Source organism: Metopolophium dirhodum, chromosome 7, assembly GCF_019925205.1.
Source record: "Metopolophium dirhodum isolate CAU chromosome 7, ASM1992520v1, whole genome shotgun sequence".
Lineage (NCBI taxonomy): Eukaryota > Metazoa > Arthropoda > Insecta > Hemiptera > Aphididae > Metopolophium > Metopolophium dirhodum.
The window spans coordinates 21,439,524-21,458,400 of record NC_083566.1 but is presented as its reverse complement, the minus strand read 5'-3'; positions in this window follow the sequence as shown (position 1 = coordinate 21,458,400).

The following is an 18,877-nucleotide window of genomic DNA, read 5'->3' as shown; positions in this document are numbered from 1 at the left end:
TAATTATATTATAGTTAAATGCAAAATAAGACACCAAACTAAAAACCAAAAATTTATTTTAAGTATAAAATTGTATTATAAAAAAATGTATAGGGAGTTTTATTCACCCCCTCCCCCACATCCACATGGTGTACGACTATTTAAGCCATATGCCCATATTGTATAAGAACTGTATAAGATATGTCAAACACGAAAGGCATCCCTCCACTTATTTTGAGCCACTTCGACCACTGACTGTATATGGCCAAATAGCATATATAGGGTATAATGTGATAATGATGAAGGGCATGATACTATTTTTTACTGATGACGACTCGAGTTGAAAGTAAATGGTACAAGTTACATATTCGATAAACCTATATCGATATTTTATTATTATTTATTATTTATATTATCCCCGTGTTATACGTGTACGTGACACGTAAGTATATACGAGTGGTCGACCTGTGTTAATATCGTATATTTTTTTTAGCTCCGGAAGGGACACAAACTTCAAACTTCTTCTCTCGCCGTCGGTACCAACTGTACATCATCATCAATACATTCGGTTCAAGGCTGGAAAATCGAAAAAACAATTTTTCCCCTTCTTACGATCACTCTATCGTTTTTCACGTTTATCCCTTGTGACTCATTGACTTTAGTTCATCCGATATAATACTGACTCTTGGGGTGCATGGCTCGACTACTGTTGTCTCGTTTAAGTTTCTCGACCCCCCCTGTTATCTCATTCTCGGTATGTGGCTCAATCTGTTTCTGTATGTGAATAATTGTTATGGCGTAATATATATAAGTGATTTTATATTAGAAAAATACAAATAAAATCAACTAAAATATATCTTAATACATTATGATATGTATAATATATAATTGTCCACAGATAACTAAAAACTGAAACAGAAATTATATAATAATACATAGGTATGTTATAATAAAATATTTTTATCGTTTCACGATGTGAACATTGTAAATAGGTACAATATGATAAAGTGACATAGTGTGACATATTTCACTACAAGTGCATGCGATGAAATATTAATTATTATACACGTTGTTTTAAAAATATATCAGTCATATCTAAACATTATATTATAGCAGTCACAACTCACAGTCGGCAAGAGACGCTTTGTTAATCGATTGATTTGTTATGCTATGATAAAGCCTGCAATGAATTATTTTATAGCTTACGGTCGGAAAAGTCTCACCTTTTAGTCTTGATAATTACTGTATATACATACTGTTTGTGTTACAATTGTTACATCGTTATACATTTTACCTACTGCTATTAATAATATTATTATTATAATAAGCCCTTGGGCTTTCGTGCACTGTACGGTGTACCTATGAGTCTCTCGCATGAACATGTTGAACATGTTTTCACGAAATCATTATAATATCTATAATAAATACAATCGATGGACGCCACGCGGCTTACTTCCGTAAATTCATTATCAGTGCACTAAAAAATATATCACGTTTAGTCAGTCGATAAGAATCATACAAATATACTATAATATAATATAATACGCATTATATAATATATATATATATCGCAATTAATCATGTTTTTATCTTTAACAATCAAAACAATATATTAACAATATAGTTTAATGAAAAATTATATGCTTTGTAGAGTTGTATGCCTATTATGTATATCGCATATTATACTACATTATTAAAACGCGCTAATAAGGTCGCTGGATCATATTCGAACAAACTGTATAACAGACTATTACACTGTAATATAATGATGATTTATTTTATATTATTATTTATTACTATATTAGCCATTCAGCGATAAACGCGATAGTTTTATGTATTTTACAGCTATTACATATCACACAGCAAAAAATATATCGAATTACACGTTATGTTCCCTATTACAATCTATACAACACAACTATACGAACATAGGTATTACCTACATAAACATATATATTGTACACTGTAGTATCCAGTTGTATATTGACACACATAGGCTTTTAAAACACGAATTTATTTATCTAAATATCAAAAAATCTTGTTGAAATTTTAAAATTGAGAAACCTGTATTTGTTAAAAAATAATTAACTGTACTTACAATACTTTATGTGTATAATGTGCATATATTATAACATAAGTATCAATATAAAACTGCAGCATATAGCACTAACACATATATAGCACTATATTTGAAAAATCAAAGCTACTCGCGATTTTAGGGTAGGGCGCCGCAAATAAATTACGACTCGTATGAAGTATAATATAGTTATGATTGCTTGGTCATATGCAATATGCATTATAATATGTGAATTATTACAATAATGAAAACGAAAACACATTAAAAATTGTTCAAACGTTTAAAAATAATATATATCGTCTGGTTTGATTATTTTAATCATTTTATTATTAATTAACCTATAATAACCTGACTAAATCAATATGCCATAAATTCATAAGTACAGTAACAGGGCCGTAGACACGGGAGAGAGGGGTAAAATCAGTATAGAAAGTATATAAATGTATTTATTATATTTTATCAAACTATATTTTGTAACACAACTTCATTTATGTAACAGAACACTTGTCCGTATATATTAATTAAAATAAAATAAAAAATATAATATGTATTTATTATGATAACCCCCCCCCCCCATATTAAATCCCTTTCTACAGCATTAATAATATTTTGTGACAACATTTCTCAGGCAGCCCAGAGGAATACATGCACAGCATTCGACCATTACCGAAACTTCGACGTAAAAAATACATCTGTAAAAATTCAGTGTATCTAGAGGAATGTTGAAGTGGTATTGTTGTAACTACAATATAATATTATTGTCAGTAGATTTGTATACTTTGCGAAACTTCCTCGACGCCGTGCTAGAAATCAAACTTATTCAAACTGCGGAAAACACCACCGTTACGGAACGCGTATAATATTATTATACAGTAAGATAATAAATTCTTAGCGAAGAATTTCAAAAATCTCACGGAAGTAGTGGCGGAAATTATGATTTATGGAATTTATTATGGTTGGCAATTATTATTATTAGGTTTATACGATTTCCTTCGGCTTCAAACTATCGAGAATCGCGCAGAAATGTCGCTAAAATGTTCACGAATAACGTCAAACTTAATAGTTAATAATGTTATAAGTCACTTGTAACTTATGTCTTATGTGTTATGCGACGTATTTTTTTTTCAAATTACGTTTAAAAGAAACATTCAGCCGATAAGTTGAGTTTCTCGGAAAGTGTAATTGACGGTTGACATTTTTTATTCTTCGTATGTTATAAAAAACCAATAATACAATATAATATTAGGTATATGCTGTGCCATTTCTTTATATAATATAATATTATACAAATACAATACCTATAATATATGGTTTCGTGCTATATGTATGGGGTAGTTTTTGTTTTTCAATAACAACGTTATCTCAGTAAAGCACGATTGAGCATAAAATGATTGAGCATATACCTTTTTAGCAACACGATAGAATATTTTATGCGATGTTGCCACATTCACGTGGCCGAAATTTTGTAATTTATCATTTTCACGTATTATTACACAAATTATTGTCATACCAGACGTGAGCCGTGACAATTTTATCGATTAATAAATTAGTTCCGAAGCAATAAAGTTCCAACGTTTTAAACATTTAAAATTGGGAGAAAATATAAGATAATAAATTAAGATATAATTCTGAAATTATTATAGAAATAATATCAGTGTTTGATCACCCATACTCTATAATATTCTTAACTTATAATTTATAAACCATGCAGTATTTTTTTTCATTCGTACCATATTTTGATTTTATTATTTTTATAACTATTATTATTATTGTTATTATTATTATTATTATTATTATTATTATTATCAAACAGATTTATGAAATGTCACTATTTTATTGACTATGAAATTATGTTATTTTTTTGAAATACTATATTTTGAATTATTATAATTATTTAAATAAATATTTTTGTATAATATAACTTAAAATGAAAAATGGCAATGTTGCAGAGTTTTTTATGCTCAATCGTGTAGGTTTTCTTTTGTATTCCGATTTCCTTTGATACGCCGACAATTTGGCTCAATCGTGTCGCAAAAAAAGGTGTTTTATGCTCAATCGTGCTCAGCCCGTTATCTCGTATATTTTTTATAAGGAAACGCTGGTTTTTTTTATGTTATCCAGTGGATCAAAAAATTCCGTACCAAACAATACATTAAAAAAAAATAATAATAATAAGAGTGATATGATATTAGGCGCATACAGGTTTAATTCTATAAGACTTGTAAACAGCGGGTAGCAATATTTTTAATTTTTCAAAATTAGTGAAATTATGAAAAAATAAATAAATACATACGTGGCTACGAATTCGTTTCCACCAGCACCGGTGCCAATGAAATCGAGGAGTCCGTAAATACTGACTATAATTACGAGTACGTTAAAAATAAAAATTGGAATACTCGGCCATGTGTTCTTTGTTGGACCCCGATCCGAGAGTGTGGTATACTCTGTATAGTACATACTCGTATGTGCGTCCTATATGGAGCACACATATGGTGGTTTTTATTCCTCATATATGTGTGCGTAGCAGCGTAGACCATTAAATATGTTTTTAATGGTTAAGTCGGCCCTGCTGTTTGGTCTAGAGACCACAGGACCCGGAAAAGAACGCGTGGCAAGGACAAATACAGAAAAAAATAAATAACAACATGAAACGACATGTTATATTATTTGAAAATAATTTGAAGAAATATGGCGTGATACATCGAAAAAGTCAGTGCGGGGAATTGGTTACGAATTCTGCAACAAACGTTCAGGGCAGAAAATAAGATATTACGATTACCTTTATAAATAAACTTCACTAATTTAGCACCAGTTTATTATATGGGGTGATCCATTTAAAACGCGTAAGACACTCATTATTTCAGAAAACTCTAACCTTTTTAAAATATAATATTCATTATAAAATAATGTATTATTTATAAAGAAGACCGATAATCATAAAATAATATACATGTCGACTCTTTATCTTAGCATGCTAAGATGATTGTTAAGTGATTTTCGCCTTACATTAAAATTAAAATAAATATTAATATTAACAGGCGTCTTATATAAACATAAAAAAATACTCGATACGGATTGTAATATTCTTTAACACAATTTGTTCAAACAACAGTGGTAAAAATTCGAAGAGAATATTATATACGGCAAACATACCTACGGGCTACGAGGTATTAAGTATTGCCAAAGAAAAGTATTTAATATACAAACAAGATGTGTCTGACTATAACATAAGGTAAATTAATATAATATAATATAAAAAATAATATTATATAATATAATATTTTATACATATTTTCATATATGCTATCATAAAACGGAACTAGGAAATTTTTTACATGCTGCCATGAACTCATCATACTTAGAGATATAGCATCGTTTTTATTATATTTGAAGTTTGAACGCACACATTTTAACTTTTTTTTAGCTTCTAGTAATAGCGATGATGGCGAAAAACAATACAATGATACAATTAATATATTTGCATAAATATTTGTTTAAAAATAACCAATTATTTACATAGGTACGCATGGATATTGGTTGGTAGCTTAATAACAAAAATAACTCGAATAGATGTCAGGGTGCTTTTGAGAAGATGTTGGCCAGTAGGTGGACGGTGGACCCGGAAAGAACAATAATTATTGTAATATTATTTTGTATTGTCATTTAGTACAACTTTTCTCTACGATGATGGTTTACTGGACAGCCCCATACTGTTGCCGCATTAAAAATATATATGCTAGAAAATAATATCCTAAGAAGGTACGTCCGGGTACTCATCTACCCAGAGTGTAACAGAAAGACCTGACAGATAAAAATAAAAAATTGATACAAGGTAAACGTAAGATAAAAATTTTGCAAATTACAGAGATAATAAATAACTTGACAAATTGACTAATTTTAGTTTAAAAAATAAAAATAAAAATAAAAAAATTAATACTGTACTTGTATAGAGCAAGCGTATATAAATTATATATTTAAAAAATGTTTAAATATTTATTAGAACAAAAGTTATTAGTTATTACATTTGTCATTTGCTCTTCCCTCAAATGTCTTAAATTATGGGAAAACTATAGGTATAGGTACAATATTATTCTTTTTATATATACTTTTACAATGGACTGTCGTATAAAAATTAACAACCATCAAAATATTCTCATTCAAACTAATGAGAGCTTGTATCCGCCCGTATATGTATCAGTTATGACTTATTATTATGATCTTCATCATCAGCCAAAACGTTATACAATTGATATCTTGGTAAATTACAAAATTATTAACTATAAAAGCCAAATGTCGCTACTCTGCTATTATAGGTCATCGTGATAAAATATTATATAATTATATACCATGGTGTGCTGCTTCAGTTATTTTTGTACAAACAATGAATTAATAAATGTGAAAAGAAAAACATTAAACAGACACCGCCCACAATCGCCAATTATATTCGAGTTTTCATTTTTTTGAAACGTATCGTCGCCGTCGGTTTGCTCTTCGAAAATCTAAGGTATCAATTGATTTGTCATGGGAAATCACGCAGCGTATAACACCTGCGCTGGAGCTGACTTTCTTTTTGTTTCATAGGACAAGACTAGTAAATTACACTGTTGTAGAAACCCTACTACAGTACACAATATATTATAATAATTATATTATGCGCTGAATAATATTATGCACACAACATTTATTCTGTAAACATTTTTTCATCAAATCTGTGCGCTGAATTGTACGCAAACGGATTATGTATTTATGTTTACATTCGTGCGCAAACAAGAGCCATGTGGATATCTGCCTGCCCCCCCCCCTTCCAGATCCACTCGTCACTCTACCCCACGAAAATCCACAAACTACACACACCTATATATATAATATTTAATTGTATAACAGTACCTATATTTAGATGAACTTGTGTACTCGTATTATATAAATACAACTGAACAAACAGATAACTCGACGTTAAAAGTCCATCGAAATAATATGGTAGAGACGACTTACACAAAAAATGATTTAATTATAAATACGCGACATTTTCGGTAATAACCCAGTAAACTTTGACCGTTCTAGTTGTACATGTTTAATACGTAATGCGCAATATTTCGCGATGTTTTTGCGACGCGCACATATTACATAATCATATCTTATACACATCAAACGTCCGGGCAAACGTTGCACTTTTCTCGGTCATCGCCCTATCACTATTATATACCACCCCGCCTCTCCACCACATCGTATCACGATAGATAAATGTTCGCAAGCCTTTTACGTCAAACGAGTCACACGGATGGCATAGATTTTTTATTTTTTTTTTTTCAAAACAAATGACCTCGTTTTGTTGCAATCGATTCGAACCTATACGTATATCGTCTATTTTCATATCAGAAAATGCACTCGTATAATATGATAATTTAATATATTTATACAAAAGCATACACACAACTATAAATTATTATTTACTACTGTTATGCATGTTTATGTATACAATTATATTATGCACTATATACATACACACATACACACTAAATACTCCATCAGACGTATTAAAACGATGCGAATCGTCTTCATAATTTCTGTATATAAAATACTCGTGAATTCGTTCATACACGTGGTCGATGTTCTGCGCGAAATGTTCACTATAAACATATCGACTCTTGACAATCACATTCCAGTAGTATGAATCAGGGACGAAATCGATTTTGATGCGATTACAGAGTTCATCGTGTTCAACGGACGACGAATGATCGACGTTTCATTTACTACAATATAATATAATAATACGTATGTATTTTGATCATGCATCATATTATTATAATATTATAATCATGGATATTATTATATAATGGCGTTGATTTTTAAACTAAAAACTATTATAACACCAATGATAGTATAGGTACAACAATAGTTGTATATTGGTACACGAATAGTACTATTTATTGTTATCTTCGAGAAGTGTATTCGTTCGTGATACACAGCCTCCACTTTCCAGGTTTCCTTATATGATTGAATACGTTTATTTTGTCTACAAAGCGGCACCATCATTAAAAATTATAATGTTTATTTATATAAAAAAAGATAATAATTTACATATTTAATTGGTACACACATAATATTATAATAAACAAAGATTGTCTACCACTATACATACTGTAGATAATTAAAAATACGAATACAGACAATAATAGGCTTGATAAGAATATAAGATGTTTTACGTTATTGCGTTAATTATACCAAATTGCATAAAATAATTATCTCCCATTATAATTGCTAGTATTATATTCCATCCATGTGTGTACGTTGCAGTAAGTTAAAATACGTAAATCCGCAAGATATACCAATATTTTTGTACCGACAGTTTTTTAGATAGTTGTGACGTAATGATTTTTTTTTTAAACAGTAAATACGAAACTATTGTGGTCTAGCTTACATCTATCTAAAAAACGCAATAATTATATAACTTACTGCAGTAACAGTGATCAGTTTGTAATTATTTCTGTCGAGTACCTACGAGAGTACGATTAAAGAGTAAAACTCAACATTTTTACGAATACATTTTGTTACGATATAATATTGTACCAATTGGCAAGTATTATTGCAATATTAAAATTATAGCAAATGCTAGTCTCATCGTTAATTATTATTATTTTCAGTTACCAAGCCGTATGCAATATTGAAATGAGAATTGCAAACATTAAATAGTTAACTTAAGTACATGAATGGGTGGTATATAGTTTGAGTACTTCAAAGAAGTATCTTTGTATCTCGTCAGATGTGGTTACATTTGAACTGTTACAAGTCTATTTTAATCCGTTGGCGGACGAATGTCTGATGACTAGATGTTATGATATCATTTTTATAAAAGAAAATTTCTCATTAAATTTTTTTTCCGTTCGTTATGTGACAATGTGTCTTCTTCAGTCTTCCATTTCGCGTTGGTCCGATGAGTAATACGTCCAAACATTTCCACGTATCCCTTTATTTTCAGGCCAACGAATGACTGGCATCTTGATTTATATATCAAGCTGAAAATGCAGACCATTATGCTATAGATAGATAAGTAAAAATTAATAGCCCAAAAATGTGATAACTGATAAACGATGACCATGAATACTACGCATAATTTATTCTTAAAAATATGAGAACTGCAGAAGGTATGATATATTATAATATATATTAAATAGGTAATATCTATGTTTATATTATAATACACCAGCGATATTATATTATGATGGACAGTTACGAAAAATGTCTGTATTTTTAGTCATTACTCATTAATAATTATTTTGCAGTCCCACGTTTCTAATTCTCGATGGAATAATATACCAGCAACAATTATGAACTGTTCAAATTAATTTTCAGAAGTAGTTGGTATCTATGTTATCATTATTATTTATGTTGTATTCTATTGCACTGGTATATCGTCGTCTCAAGTCTCAATAATGTGACTACAAGCAAAATATTTTTGTTAATTGTTAATTATTTTTCTTGATGTTTGTTTACTGGAAATCCTAAAGGAGGAAAAAACGTATAAAAAACGGAAATAAAATATGCTTTATTGTTGTTACACGGATGCACTTTAACCCACCTAAGATATTATGTAATTATATACTGAAAAAATATTACCTTTTTGTACAATGTGTTATTATACTTACCTATTAGTTATTTATAGTTTAAATTTATCGGGCAATGGACGAAATGTTTGATGACCATAAAATATATACTGTCAAATTAAACAAATATGCATAGAGGTACCTATATATTTACTAAAACTAAATACTTCGACATTCATTATTCAGCATTATAATATAACATCCTAAATTCTAAAATACTTATTATTATAATGCAATCACCTTCGTATGTCATTGAATCGATTTTAACACGTAGACTTATATACGACTCAAAACAATCAAAAGAAAACATAATGTGTTATGTCATTTATCGAATGAAATTTATTTGAACACAGGTGTAGTGTGATTTATGACTATAATTTATGAGTATAATAATTAGAAATTTATGATAAAAATTAAGTCATATAAAAATGTTTATCATTAATTTAATCGATATTTTAGACAAGTACGTGATGTATATGTAAAGAGTCAAAATATATTCTATACATACCTATATTGCGTGGCTAATGGCTATTTAGGTAGGTACTACCTATACTATACTGATTAAAAATATATTCAATTTCAAAAAGGTTCTTCAAATAAAGAAAATCTCGTAAACATAATTTAAAATAATTAGTCAAACACTAGGTCCAGCATATGCTTGGATTTGGCCTTTCGGGTGGTGTATAAATAAAGGTGATGCACGACTAAATAATAATATATCATTGGATTCGTGACGAAATAGAATAAATACAAATTTATAATCGCAACATCTGCAATATTTTAGTGCACACATGTGCGATATTTTTCTCAAAGACAACACTTTTATGACAGTTTTATTTCTCTTTAGGGCCTAGAAAAATCATAAATTAACGACCACTTTTTTTTCGGCGATGTCGAATTACATTTTCATTCGTATAAAAACATTAAAATTGTATTTTTTATTGGTAATTTTATTGTTATTGTTTTCGTTTTTTTTTTATGATTATTTTCGTTTAAATCTACCTCAAGAATAATTATTATAATAAAACACAATTTGGTGTATCATAATAAACACGTGTATTTTGTGATTTTTCTATTACTTTCTAACACTAGTTATTATATTATACAGTATATACCTACACTGTGTAACACGCGCAATGTACCTACTACACAGTCTCATTATACATGATTATTATAATAATATACGAATGCTGTAGAATATTTTTCATTTTCTGTATTTTTACATTACTACTTAATAGTAATAATAGATGCTCCCGCAACATTCATAATACTATGACTAATGGACGTCGTTTAACTCTATTTACACGCTATATTATAATAATTTGTTTGTTTGTACATTTTAAAAAAGTATACAATATGTACCTACTACCTATGTTGTATAATATATAATATTTGATATTTTAAATAAAATATCATATTCGTATTTATTCACGAACTCCTTTAATGGTTTAAATACGTTCGTTTTGTTAACATATTTATTATTTAATTTTTATATAGGGATATAAATATATAATATTATAGTTGTTTACGCTCAGGTTATAATATACTTTACGTATTACATATACGACGATATTGCATTACACAAAATATGTTGAAAACTCGAAAGCTGTGCCTGGTAGAAAACAAAGCGCTTGTCAGTACACTGTACACACACTTTTTAAAGTAATAAAAAAATAATATACATGCACGACAATAGCCTGTTATTACCCGCAGTGTAGGTATATTATTGTAGGTACCTGTAAGCATTGTACGACGAGCACTCGATATAATCTAGGAATCGAGTGTCGAGTGGTTGTATAACAATCAGGCTAAAAATAGTCAAAACTTCTCGACGATAAAAAATTATTACCTGCAAATGACAACAATAATATGTCAACGCGTACACCTTTATAATACAAAATAATATGCATCGTGCCATCATATAAATTATAATCTCTTTACTCGTCGTCGACACATTTCAAGGCTGTAACCATAAAATGTAACAATACTAGTACTAGCAACTATATACAGTATACCACGTCTTGCTTTATCAATTATCACATCTTAATTGAGTCTTAATGACAAGAAATACATGCTACATCTTCATTCTTCACTCTCAGTAAATCCGTTTCTTTTGCCTATCAAACGTAACGAAATCTGCAATATTCCAAACGACCGATTTGCATTCGAAACATTAATTTATTGGTATCGGGAATTATTATTTATTATAATATAATATGTATACTATATGTCAACTATATAGTTCACTGAAAATCCCAAGATCATCACCAACTGATGTCTAAGACACTATTTTGATTCGATTTTTTTTATCAAATGTATGGACATATTATATTATGTTGTATACTTGTATGTAACTGATATACCAAAGTATATAAGACATAACAAATACTCAATTACTAAAGATAATATATTATACAATCGAAAAAAACAATTTTGATCATGGTATAAAACGGTTGGATAAACTTTCAAATTACTTACGAGTAGACGCACGCAATAAGTCATAAGTGTCTATATTATTTTAAGTACCTATTGTAGTGGTGAAAATCAAGTCCAGATGTACCGCCGCGAGCTTAACAGTTACAACAAAAGCCTAACCACCCTGATTTGATCATAACAAAATTGTATCTCACTGAAACTTGTATTATATAGATTATACACCTACAACTAAGTACTAGCAAACAAAAATGTCGCTATAAACAAAACGAGTGAACTCACGTCTACTATACGTAGTAGGTTTTGACGTAGTAAGTTTATACCTCATAGAATATAGGTACCGGGTACCTAAGTCACTGTGTTAAATTTGAATTAGATGACAAATCCTTGTATAAAAATTAAAAAACGATTATAAGAAAAGGAGATGTTGCCTAGGATTAGTATATATTTCTAAATTTAGTGTAAGTTACATTAGTATTTTTTTATTCAGTAGGTTAAATAATTTTCGCCAATAATATAGCATATAACTCATAAGTAAGTATACCGTAAAATTATATAACATTTTCTACAAATGGTGAATAATTAAAAATTATATTTGGTCACGTTGACATTTTTTGGGTAAGTAGTGAATTTGTTTTGCATTTTGGCTTACACAACTCAAGTCTAAACTATCGATAAATCTTGTTATCAGAAAAATTAAAAACTAATATAAAGGTATCTTAATCTAGTGTAAAGGATTTAAAAATAAATAAATCTTCAATAAAAACTTAATTGGTGCCACAAAACTACAATAATAACTATAATGTTAATTAAATCAACTTTACTAAACTTTTTATAATTACATTTTCCTTAAAATTCTACTTCATTTGACACTAAATTACACGTTTTTAAATTGTAACTACAAAACAAAAAACTGAAAAAACTAACACCTATCATGCAAAATATGACAATATAATTTAAATTTATACAAAAAGGATGTGTTTCTTGTATCACGCTATTTTTTGTTAATTTCCATAATGTTCTCAATACCTACTAATAAAATTTCAATCTGTATAGATGTGCTGTAAACATTTAAAAATTTTTTTACTGCCCTACAAAGTTTTATCCAGATAATAATACACATCGTTGTATTATCAACAGCTCCCTAGCTACATTCATAATCTAAAACACATTAGTTTAAATGATATATTATGTTAACGATGTAGTGCAGTTATTGCGGTGAACTCTCATCAAATTGACCTATTTTTTTTAAAACGATTTCATATGTAATAAGTAATAACTAACAACTAATTTTAAGAGTTTTAAAACAACTCAATTTGTTTTCATTTGACGTTTCGTTTGATTGCGTGTGTTATGACATATGTGTGTTTTTTTGACATTTTTATGGCTGCAAAATTAATCGAATACTAGTCACAAGATGTATTTTAAGTAAAGTAACATTTTTCAATTGAAAAAGAAACCTTCAATATAAATAAATCTCTATAGTTAATATTAAACTAAAAAAATAAATAAGACCCTAAAATACGTTGTACCATTGATTATAAATACTAAAGTATTCATAATCAATGGCTGTACCTACCTATATTATAATAATTATTAATGTTTTAATTTTTTCAATGTCAGTTTAAATTAGTTTTTTTCTTTAACTGTTAAGTGACGTATATTAAGACTAATTACTAAGTGAGAAGTACCCAAACATACGGTGTAGGTAACAATAGGTAATGAAATGCCTACCTTTGAGTTGTGTAATGTGTATTATTTAGGTATATCGGAATGATATTCAATACAATTGTTTGGTATTTTTTTCTGGTATAGAAATTATTACAAACGTCATACTATACTCTGTAATTTGTTATTATTTGATACGATTATAAAAAGTTTATTTAATTAATTAATTATTCTATGGGACACCGTGCACGTGCATGTATATAGTGAAATTTCGTTATGACTCGCACCCAATTTCATTTGACAAAATAACGATTTTCAGTATTTCTTATGACTCGTCTTTAGCACACATCTTTATAGTTCATTTCATATAATAGTAAAAAAATTTAATAAAGTATAATAATAATACACAGACACACAGTCATAACATCATAATGTACATTAACAAAACGGTCCATTGAACTTTTAGCTGAACGTGTAATTGTACGTTTACAGAACGTATAATAAAACTCTACAGTCGAATCATTCGAATTTACCGCAAATAATGCTTTGACATTTGAAAAAAAAATGTAAACAGATATCCACATTGGGCATCTGCAGTGAACAATAATAATAATAACAAAACGTATAGTGTATAGAGTGTTTGGGTACACACCATCCATAAAATGTAATCATAACATGAAAACCGATCATAAAAACTATTTTTATTTAGTTCTTGCTTATAAATTATTCAGATAATTGCTTAAAATAATAAAATTATATCAATTGAGATAGGTAATTTTATTTTTATTTTTTCTCAGTAGGTACGACCATCCGACCGATTGGTTCGACGAAGTCGTAAGAAGTATTCTATAGGTACCTACTTCGTACCTACTACCTACACAAATAGGAATAAAAAAACGACTGGAAAAAACATGGAAACATTAGTATCAACTATCAAGCACATATAATATAGAGGAAGAGGAATTTGAACAAATATTCAATATAAGAAACGATCAGTGGAGAATGTACAACCTGATATAATATATGTATATTTAATAGTATACAATTATTATAATACATTATTATTAATCAAAATGTCAGGTTTTTGAAATTACCAACTTGAATTTCGAAAATATCTACAGACTACAGCCACTTCATTTACATTTTAAATATTTCTAATTTTAGTTTTTCTTTAAGTATTGTAAATTTTAGAAAATTGTATTCACATCCTAAATGGTCACTCGAGTATAAATAGAACATTTAAATATGATTCCTATTTGGCTATTCACTTATACTATGCATAATATATATATATGTAAGTATTGCAAAATAATATGGGCAAGAAACATCCGATTTGAATCATTAATGTAGGTAAGTAGGTGCGTACTAGATAATAGTACATTTGGAGCACCTGAAAAAGACAAAAATGAAACGAAACATCGGTGAATAAAAAACGCTGGTGATGCCATGATGACCCTTCATCTCGCATCTTCCTGTCGTCTACTGAATCGGTGGATACGAAAATACGGTCGGACAGCGATGACGCGTGGTTTGGACCTATCGCTCTCGATCGCTGCCCAGGGTTATAACATAACATTGTTGTTGTCAGCAAGTCAGATTTTTTTTTTTTTTAAATAACTGCCATATATACGGTACCACGAATGTCGTCCGTTTATACCGAAAAAATAACTGATGACGTCGGTTTGCGCGTTACTATTTCAAGAAGAAAAATAACCGACGAGAGGGTACTTCTATATAATATACACATGAGCGAAGATAAATAACGACCGCAAGATCCCTGTGGGCCCGAGGCCAGCGTTTTAATAGAATACTCTCTATAATAGCGGCGACGTGTCTACATACGATAACGAGCGGTGCCTGGTTGTGCGCTATCGAGTCAACAATCAAAATATTATGGTGATTCACCGGTACAGACGCAGACGGAGAAAAATCACACCGAAACATGACATAATACACAGGGTGATTCGCCAAGCACGCTCACCCCCTTTTTTTCTTAAATAATGCAGTTATTCAAAATCTGATATTTTGGATTTTCAAATACACTTCAAGACCATATATTTTTCAAATTTATGAGATCTTTTGTACTATTACAGGAGTGTCCTATGAAGATATTATAAACTTTTGTTTTTTAAACGAGAACACCCCTATTCAACTATAAATTATACTGTAAACCATTTTTCTGAAATTGATGACGTATCAAAATCAAAATTCGTACTAGTAGTTTTTGAGTTATTCAACTTTGTGTTCTAAAGATAAAAGATCCATGGTAACGGGTTTATAATGTATGGGGGCTTTAAATCGCTTGGTGAATCGCCCTGTGTCCCTGTATAGTATAGTAAATTATCAAAGCGTATGTAAAAACAAAAAAACACACATAATAATACCTATAAGACATAGGTATAATATATCATAGAAGTATACGCTGTGCGATACGGATACCGTTTACAATATATTTATATGTGTCAGAAGTAGTGATCGACTTTTCCATATTTTTGATAAAGTTTAGCAAAAAAATTGAATACAAATAGTTTATTTAAAAATTGCAATTTTTCCAATTTACTTTTTTGTGATTTATATACGTAATAATATTGAAAATGTGAAAAATACCCTATTTCAAGTATAGACTCGACGACAAATCTGATTTAAAAAACGAGAAATTATGGTGATAATAATATCATTATAAACGTGAGAATTACAATACTGAGATGCGTGATTTTAATATCTCGATATACGAGTAGGCACTCGTAGGTATTTAAGTATATATAACACGTATTTCAGTATAATACTTGCAGTGATGTGGTTTAAAGCGTTTGTGCACGCTCACAAAGGATCGTCTCTCTCTCTCACACTGTTTCTCTCTCCCTCTCACTCTCTCTCTCTCTCCCTCTGTCACTCACGCCATCACTCTCCTCTTTCTCGCGCGTGGTACTTGATTGGTGTGTGTATGTGACCTGCACGGCAGAACGTAAATATAAATTATATATTATATATATAATACATATTATGTACGTATATAATAATATAATTTGAAAACCTTCGCCAACAGAACCCGCGGTGACGTTTTAATAGCGTGTTGTTCTGCCACTATAGAACTATACGCTCCGTTTGAACGCAGCGGGTCACGCTAGTTTTCCGAAATAGAAAAGACGAGCACACAGCATTAGTTACCGATAAGTTTTCCACGCACACATCACAAAACAAATATTATATAATATACAATAATATTATGTAGAGAGAGTGATGAGATATTAAAACTATATATAATAAAATATATGAGGATAACAAAAATATCCTATTATCCTTCATTCATTAACCCTGATAAATTGCTTGTTCTTCACGCGGAGTACAATTTATAATTTATACATCGCATACGAGACAACACCCAACGTAGTAAGAAAATTACTCCTATTCTGTTCTGAACTCTAAGATCTTGTATAATTATAAATTATTATATAATATTATAGTAAGCAAGTTAAATATTAATGGTTAATTTAAAAAAAAAAAACAAAAATAAAAATAATCGATTTTTGTCATTGATTTTATTTTAAATAATTCTAATCTACAAACAAACGTCGTTGCTGTGATAAAAATAAATAAACTTTAATTTAAATACTGAGCAATTTAAATGTACACAAACAAAATTATAACAATTGACCAAATGAAAGAGTCTTAATTACCAGTAATTGTGACAACCATAAACCTTTTTAGGCGCGGGCTGCATGCGTGCGCGTTGTGTGCCGGTACACAAGTTAACTGGTTCCAATTAACATTCGGTCAGAAGCACTTTTTTCAAGAAGAACACAATAATATATTGTGTACTATTTGTGTTGTTGTCGTCACGAACAAATGAGCTATGCATTATTTTGTACTATACGATTACCGAAACTCAAGTTTTAATAATATGACACTACGTTGTCCCTACTCCTATATTTTATTTGACGTATGACCTGTACTACGATTTCGCACATTTTTTCATGCACTAATTACTACATCATCCCAGCTTTTACTTGTACAGAGTGAACTTTGTATGTCAAAAACATCCATCATTTAAATGCGGGCAAATGTGTGGGATCACGGGCCCCGGCTGAATCAGCAGCACTCATCACTTTCGGAGAGCTATAAAAACAACAAAAATGCTTTATTTCTGCAGACTTTCAAACGCACTTATTTTATTATTTATTATGACAGTCATAATCACATTGTGATGATGATATAGTAAAACTCTTACACACTCGACACTACGGATAAGGTTTATCCCAAAAATAAGTGTATAAAATAATATTATATTATCATGTCGAATACACGTCAATTAGCATATTTTATACTACGTAATATAGGTAACACAAATTTGGTACACACCGTTCAGCGGTGACCGGTTGTATAAAGTACCCGTCCACTTGTATACAACGACAATTATTATTCAGTTGAAACATAATATACGATGCCACACTACACAGTATATTATCCTCATGGACAATGTGTGCATACTACTGCATAGGTACATATAATTAATGTAATACATTATAACACTTATATCATTTATTAATGTTTTATATCAATTGCGACCGGCCGGTACGGTATTGTCGGTTCTGGGGGACTGACTAATAATTATTAATTTAAGTTACATGTATCAAAACAACTTACTGAATACTACGACCCGGTAGACGTTTTTCGACTGCATGCATTGACGCGGTGTATTTTATAATATTATAATATTGGAAACAATATTTTTACTACCGCCCCCATACCAACGTACATCATATTATTGGTTTAGTATATAAAAAAAAATGTCGTTAAAGTAGTAAAAAACTAAACGTGAGAGTTTGTTTAAAAGTCATAAACCTAATTGGATACTTGGATACATTCGTCATTATATTATACTCTGCACTGTGAACCACAATATATTATACTAGTATAATAACATCGGGCACACTTGCGCCGAGTTCCGCGTTACGGTTACATTTTACATTACACAAAAATGCGCATGTTATGTGTCGCCGGCTTATGAAGGAAATGGAATAGTCAATAGACGATAAGTCATAAATCATGATAATACCTAGTTTGTAAATCTTATTATAGTAGGTATTAGGTATATTCAAAATCGTCTTACGACACATAA